Source organism: Cebus imitator, unplaced genomic scaffold (genome assembly GCF_001604975.1).
Source record: "Cebus imitator isolate Cc_AM_T3 unplaced genomic scaffold, Cebus_imitator-1.0 Scaffold353, whole genome shotgun sequence".
NCBI classification, from domain to species: Eukaryota; Metazoa; Chordata; class Mammalia; order Primates; family Cebidae; genus Cebus; species Cebus imitator.
Window position 1 is genome coordinate 922,172 of NW_016107668.1, and position 7,776 is coordinate 929,947.

The following is a 7,776-nucleotide window of genomic DNA, read 5'->3' on the forward strand; positions in this document are numbered from 1 at the left end:
CCCCGTCTCTACTAAAACTACAAAAAATTAGCTGGGCATGGTGGTGCGTGCCTGTAATCCCAGCTACTCAGGAGGCTGAGGCAGGAGAATTGCCTGAACCCAGAAGGCGGAGGTTGCGGTGAGCCGAGATCGCGCCATTGCACTCCAGCCTGGGCAACAAGAGCGAAACTCCGTCTCAGAAAAACAAAAAACAAACAAACAAAAAAAACCAGAAAGATGTAAAGCAAAATGCTACCATTGATTAGCTCAGGGTTGTGAGACCATGGTAAATTTACTTTTGCTCTTCGTACTTTCTATGGTCTCCATTATGTACTAAACTGTTTTCTCATCAGGAAGAAATTAAGTGGCCGGACGTGGAGGCTCGAGTCTGTAATCCCAGCACCCTGGGAGGCCAAGGCAGGCGGATTACTTGAGGCCAGGAGTTCAAGACCAGCCTGGCCAATATGGTGAAACCTCATCGCTACTAAAATACAAAAGTTAGCCGGTGTGGCGGCCGGTGCCTGTAATCCCAGTTAATCTGAAGGGTGGGGCACAAGAATCACTTAAACTTGGGAGGCAGAGGTTGCAGTGAGCCAATATCCCATCACTATACTGAAGCCCGGAACACAGAGTGAGACCCTGCCAAAGAAAAAAAAAAAAGAAGAAAAGAAAGATTAAGTTATTCTACAAGTGTGTCAAAAAGTTGGAAGAATGATGTTTTAATAGCCCTGAGTCAAAATTTATAATAGTATTTAAGAAACTCTGCGGCTTGCTACTTTTGAGATTTTAGGATTTTGTCCCAGCTATCCCCTTCCCTTGGGGCGGGAGATGAGGAAAAGAGGGACCCAAACTGAAAAACACTCCAGCTAATCAAAGAACTTGAAATTGCTTGCAGTTGGTGATTATGTTAAACAACGTCATGCTCCTCTAAGTGCAAACAGTATGTGGGATGCTGGGGAGAGTGTGCGTTTACTTTCACTACAAAATGTTTTGGAGTAAAACTTCGTCTTAAAATATAAAGATTTTGTTTGACACAAGGCTGTGTGCGAACCACACAGTAAAACGGTGGCATGACACCCCCTTGTGGTTTCCACCGATTCCCAGTTCTGTGCTAGGTACTAAGTATTCTAGGATTCAAAAATGTCTCCACATTTCTTCTACTTTAATTCGTGAACATTCGTTTATTTGAGCCAAGTCCGACATAAAAATTAGGAGGTCATAAAAACTGAGCCTCACAAACAAGCAGTGTCTCTTTCAAATACAGCTTTACCTCCTGGGAGATGGTGAAGGGATCGGAGTGAAGTCTGTGATGATTCCTTTCCAGCGATTGATGAGTTTATTGGCGTGTGGTTGTCAGAAAATGCAGTGGACGTGAATAAAGAGACCTCCTCGCAGCCCTGACCGTCCGAGTGACTTTGGGTACCTGACAATCCACGCAGCTTTCCGTCATCCTCTTAAACCGTTTGGCGCTTGGGTTAAGACCCAGCCTTTAGCTTCTCCCACATTTACTTTTCTATTGCGTCAAGTGTGACTAGAAACCTCACCCCATTGTCAAAAGGATCGAATTAAACCCAGGACCACCGCTGCACAGCGAGGAACCACGTGAAATTTATTTACGCTCCCGTAATTCCATCATTTCTACAGCTGGTCAGAGAAGGTCCAAGTCGGGAAAGGACTTAAATCGTCGAGTCCAGTCCCCGTAACTCCACATTCCCTGCAGTATTTCCCGGGCCAAGGAGCCGCGCGAGGCCGGCGCCAGCTCAAGCCTTCGGTGTCACCCTCTCGCCCTGAGGGCGGCACCCCAGCCTGGGGCGGTTCTCCCGCGGGGTCGCAGTCAAACTGCGGTCCTCAGCCTCTTGGTCCCCACAGGGGCGCACTCCCGGTCCCGAGCCGCAGGCCGCGGGCGCAGTCCGGGGTCTGAGGCGCCCTCTGCCTCGCCCGCCCGGCAGGACCGCGGCGTCCTTCCCCCGGAGGAGAGCGTGGGAAAGGCGCCGCCGCGCGCCGCGTTTCTCCCACTTCCCCCGGGTGCGAGGGGCCGCTGGAGGCGTGGCGTCCCGGGCCGCCGGGCGCGGAGCGGTCCCGAGGATGGGCTCACCCTCGGGGCGCGGGAGGGGCGCTTCCCCGTCCGGAAGGGGCCGGCGGCGGCGCGAGGCCTCCGGCAGGGGGCGCGAGCCGCTGGGCACCCCCCGGGGCTGCGGGCCGGTGGTCGCTCCCAGGCCGCGTGTGCGGGGCGTTCGCGCGGCCCGCGCCCTGCCCCCACCTCGCCCCGCCGCGTCCCCGCCCTCTCGCGGGCCCCTGAGGTGCGCGGCGCAGGCGCGGAGCGGGGCGGCGAGGGCGCGGCGGCCGCGGAGCCTAGGCCGGGGCCCGCGCGGAGTGCAGCCCGCCCAGCGCCGCGTCCGGGAGGGAAGGGCCGCGCCGCCCTCGCCCGCGCTCGGGCACCTCGGCCGCCGCCGCCTCTGCGCTGCGCCTGGGCCGGCCGGGCGGGCCCCGGGGGACTGACGGGTGAGTGCGCGGGAGGCGCGGGCGCCGGGGGCTGCAGGGCCGCGGCGTGCGGGCGTCGCTTCCAGCGGGAGAGCGCGGGCGAGGCCGGAGCCCCCCGACGCGGAAACCGCCTTCGTGAGACGGTGGGGGCTCCCCTCCCCCGGGGGCGGTTCCGGCTCCTGCGCGGGACGCCTCGGCCCCGCCGCCTGGGCTGGACCGAGTCTTTGCGGTCGGGGCTGGGGGATCTCGGCGCGGGCTGCGGGGCGCGGGCGGGGCGGGTCCCCGGCGCCCCTCGTCCCTGCCGGCGCTGCGGCCCTGCCCGGCGGCTCCGTGGCCTCCGGCGGCGCCTCCCCGGGCTCGCGCAACGGCCGTGGCCGCCGAGGGCCGCGCCGAAGCCGGCGCCCGAAGCCTCCGGCCGAGAGTCGCCCGCGCCTGGAGAAAACCCTCTTTTGGTTTTGCTTTTAAGTGCAGTCGGGGGAAACCAGGGATGTGGAGCCGTTAATACTTGTTTGACACAGAGAGGTTTTTGTGCCGGACTGACAAGTGGCCAATGAAATTCTCAGCGGCCGTGCGGTGTTTCGGGAAAGTGCCGCCAAGTGGGACGCGGAGTGGGTTCTAGCTCAGCCTCTCCTGCAACGTGTTTCTTTTCAAATTTAAAGCATATGCTCATTTTTATGAGAACGAAAAGGAAAGTTTAACTACTTTAAAATGGAGTTAGTTACTATGAAGCCGTCTTATACCAATTAGAACACACATTGCATGAAAGGCCTATTAAAACGTTGATTCATTTGATAATTGCTGACTTGTTGGTTGAAAAAAATGACGTGGAAAGATACTGACATGTATTAAGGTGCCTTTTTTGAAAAAATGTCTCATGTGGCACGATTCCCTTTTCATAAATGTAAAAAAAAAAAAAGTATATATAGAGAGAGATCTTAGCACAAGAAAAGTGCTTGTTAACGGTGGGTTTTCTGGGTAAATAGTCTAGGTGATATAAAATTTTTTAAACATTTTTTTCTGATATTCCTCCTGACACATGTTACATACGTCGTTTGTGTTTAAGTTGGAGGCGAAGGGAGGGAGGAGAACTGTGTGATAAGTTGCTTATGATTCCGAATCTTCCTGCTGAGAAGACTAGTGAGTGACCGGGCGCGGTGGCCGAGGCAGGCAGATCACAAAGTCAGGAGTTAGAGACCAGCCCTGGCTAACATGGTGAAACCCTGTCTCTGCTAAAAATACAAAAAGTAGCTGGGCGTGATGATGGGCACCTGTAATCCCAGCTACTGGGAGGCTGAGGCAGGAGAATCCCTTGAATCTGGAAGGCAGAGGTTGCAGTGAGCAATCGCGCCATTGCACTCTAGCCTGGGCGACAGAGCGAGACTCAGTCTCAAAAAAAAAAAAAAAAAAAAAAAAGAAAAAGACTATTGACCAAATCTTTCTGACATCCTTGAGTTCCGGGTGCGGTGGCTCACGCCTGTAATCCAAGCACTTCGGGAGGCTGAGGCGGGCAAATCACCTGAGGTTTGGAGTTCGAGGCCAGCATGACATGGAGAAACCCTGTCTCTACTAAAAATACAAAATTAGCCGGGCATGGTGGTGCATGCCTGTAATCCTAACGACTGGGGAGGCTGAGGCAGCAGAATCGTTTGAATCCGGGAGACGGAAGTTGCGATGAGCCAAGATCACGCCATTGCACTCTAGCCTGGGCAACAAGAGCGAAACTTCGTCTCAAAAAGAAGAGAAAAAGACTAGTGAGACCGTGCGCAGTGCCTCACACCTGTAATCCCAGCACTTTGGGAGGCCCAGGTGGGAGGATCACGAGGTCAAGATATCAGGACCATCCTGGCCAACATGGTGAAACCCCATCTCTATTTAAAAAAAAGGAAAGGAAGACTAGTGAGCAAATGTTTCTGACATCCTCGAGTAAAAAGCTAAATTTTTTTCACGGCTGTTGTGCACAGAGAAGGCACATAAAAATGTTTGTTAAAATGAAGGATGGTTAGCACTTTTGATCTTGAGTAGTCGTCTCACCATCATGCTGAAAGGAAGTCCGATAGACATTTGGATATTCTTCGGCCCCTAAGTAGGAGTCAAACCCTTCCTGATCCATGTGACCCTGCTCCTCTCACCTGAGGGCCTGAATCCAGGCCAGCTTGCAACATTAGTTTTAACAACACACTTGCTTTCCTTTTTTTACTTTTATTCTTCAAGTTCTAAAGAACTTGAAATGTATTCTTTTTTTTTTTTTTTTTTTGAGATGGAGTTTCGCTCTTGTTACCCAGGCTGGAGTGCAATGGCGTGATCTCGGCTCACCGCAACCTCCGTCTCCTGGGTTCAGGCAATTCTCCTGCCTCAGCCTCCTGAGTAGCTGGAATTACAGGCACATCACCATGCCCAGCTAATTTTTGTATTTTTAGTAGAGACGGGGTTTCACCATGTTGACCAGGATGGTCTCGATCTCTTGACCTCGTGATCCACCTGCCTCGGCCTCCCAAAGTGCTGGGATTACAGGCTTGAGCCACCGCGCCCGGCCGAAATGTATTCTAAAATAACAAGAGACTACTAAGCATGTGCTCCTGACAGTTTTCAGTGTTCTGACACTTTTAGAGTATTTAGAACATGAAGTGTGAAGTTTGGGCTATATGAATCCTGGAAGTATACAAAAGCAGTATTAAGTCTTGAGGTTTTAGTTTATTACATAAAGATGGAAACAGCTCTTCTCTTTTTAATTTTGAGTGCAGTGAATTGGAATGGTTACTGAGGGAATGACTGCTTATGTTGTTAGGTGAGGCATTTTATATATTGATATCATTTCTGTCCATTTCATGGTTGACGGTTTCTTTAGGCTGTTCCCTTCCTCTTCTCCCAACTGGTAGCTAAGAGCTGGGAGCAAGATGTAACTTGCTAGTGACGGTGATTAGCAGTGAAAATATACTCACATAGTGTTGGTTATTTAGTGCCCAGGGGTCAGAACACATGCATTTTCATCTCGGGTTCTCCCACTTGGTAGTTGACCTAACTTTCACTAAGGCTCTTCCCGCATCAGTAAAAGTGTAAATGGGTTTTATAGTAACCCCTCTATGTACCTCATGGGACTGTTTTGAAGATGAAATAGAATAAGCGTTAGGAAAATGCTCAGTAAACTGAAAAGCACTATCTCATTCCCTGCTGTATTATCATATCACTTTACTGCTGATATACCCAGAGCTTAATGAAGAAGCAAAAATAGTATGTGCACCTCAACTAGAACACCTGTCATGTATCACTATGGGTTAAACGCACTGTACACTGGGCGCAGTGACTCATACCTGTAATCCCAGCACTTTGGGAGACCGAGGTGGGCAGATTGCTTGAGGTTAGGAGTTTGAGACCATCCTGGCCAATGTGGCGAAACCCCATCTTTACTAAAAATACAAAAATTAGCTGGATGTGGTGGCGCCCGCCTGTAATCCCAGCCACTCAGAAGGCTGAGGCAAGAGAATCACTTGAACCAGGGAGGCAGAGGTTGCACTGAGCCAAGATCGCACCACTGCACTTCAGCCTGGGCAACAGAGCTAGACTCTTTCTCAAAAAGAAAAAAAAAAAAGCAGTGTATAAAATTGGTGGAGAAAACTTAACAATACATTTCTATTTCTAACATTTCTTATCTGCCCACTGCTTCAGTGGGAAGAACAATAACCTGAGACACTACTCAACCTGAGCTGGGGTGGTCACCTTATTTCCCTATTTATTTCCAAAAATAAAAGGAATTGAAAGTATGGGCTTTAAAATTGAATAGACCGGCCAGATTCAGTGGCTCACACCTGTAATCCCTGCACTTTGGGAGGCCGAGGCGGGCAGATTGCTTGCAGTCAGGAGTTCGAGACCAGCCTGGCCGACAAGGCAAAACCCCATTTCTACTAAAAGTACAAAAATTAGCCAGGCATGGTGGCGTGCATGTGTAGTCCCAGCTACGCGGAAGGCTGAGGCATGAGAATCACTTGAACCCAGGGGGCGGGGATTGCAGTGAGCCAAAATCGCATCGCTGCACTCCAGCCTGGGTGAGAGAGCAAGACTCTGTTTCAAATAAATTAATAAATAAAATTGGGTAAACTTTTATTCAAATCTCAACCACAGCATTTATTGAGTATCCAGCTTTGACTTAACTTTGCTGCGCCTGTTTCCTCATCAATAACAAGAAGTGAGTAATGATTTTGAGACAGTGTAGAGACAGGATTTCACCATTTTGGCCAGGCTGATCTTGATCTCCTGACTTCGGGTGATCCACCCACCTTGGCCTCCCAAAGTGCCAGAATTACAGGCATGAGCCACTGTGCCCAGCCACTTTTGTTTCTTAAATCTGTAAGGACTGTAACAGTTTAAAGTTTCTTAATTTGGGCCAGGCGGGGTGGCTCACGCCTATAATCCCAGCACTTTTGGAGGCCGAGGCAGGCGGATCACCTGAGGTCAGAAGTTTGAGACCAGCCAGGCCAACACGGTGAAACCTTGTCTCTGCTAAAAATAAAAAAATTAGCATGGTGTGGTGCCATGTGCCTGTAATCTCAGCTATTTGGGAAGCTGAGGCAGGAGAATCGCTTGACCCTGGGAGGCAGAGTTTGCAGTGAGTTGTAATTGTGCCATTGCACTCCACCTTGGGTGACGAGCAAAATTCCGTGTCAAAAACAAAAAGTTTGTAAATTTGGTTTGCTTTCATTATGCTTGCTTTCCTTATGGATAAATAAATTAATTCAGATTCATATTCCTATTTTGGTGTCAAAAGATTTAACTGTAGGCCAGGGTGAGACTCTGTCAAAAAAACTATAGAAGGTAAATCATTTCAATAAATGTAGAAATGTACTTGTAATCACGTATTTGTCAGTATATAATATATGCAGTTTTTAGTACATAGTATATTATATTCAAAGTAATATACCTTAATTAGTTCTGTATAACTTTCCAATTGATTAAAGATCTGGTACCATTATATTAGTCAGTACTAGAAATAAGCTATATTTTTGCTTACTGCCTTCTTTCATGTTTTACTTACAGGCATTTTTTACCATCTGTAGAAACTTATTGTAATTCGTTTTTCCTCGCTTCAGTAGTAAGAATTATACCACGTAAGTGAACCGTTTTGAAACTAATTTATTTTAATTGGACAGTGGTTGCTGCATCTGTTGTGTTATCGGTAGAATGTTGAATGTCACCTCATAAATAGGAAAATAATTTTCTTCTTGAAAATTATTTATATGCTGATGTTGTATGTGATAAGTACTTTTTCTCTGGAAACCAGGAGGCCGATACATATTTGTGACAGTATTTTTTTTTTTTTTTTTT

The 7,776-nt window shown here is 49.1% G+C and overlaps 1 protein-coding gene across 1 annotated transcript in view; it reads left to right on the top strand.

Annotated features, from left to right (window-relative positions):
* The first annotated feature begins 2,347 nt into the window (after positions 1 to 2,347).
* The window catches only part of ZNF639 (zinc finger protein 639), a 12,899-nt gene continuing 7,470 nt past the window's right edge, over positions 2,348 to 7,776 (top strand). Inside the window, exons 1-2 of the mRNA XM_017506296.2 lie at positions 2,348 to 2,481; positions 7,489 to 7,559. The gene's annotated coding sequence lies outside the window, so the exon portion shown is untranslated. The remainder of the gene's footprint in view (positions 2,482 to 7,488; positions 7,560 to 7,776) is intronic.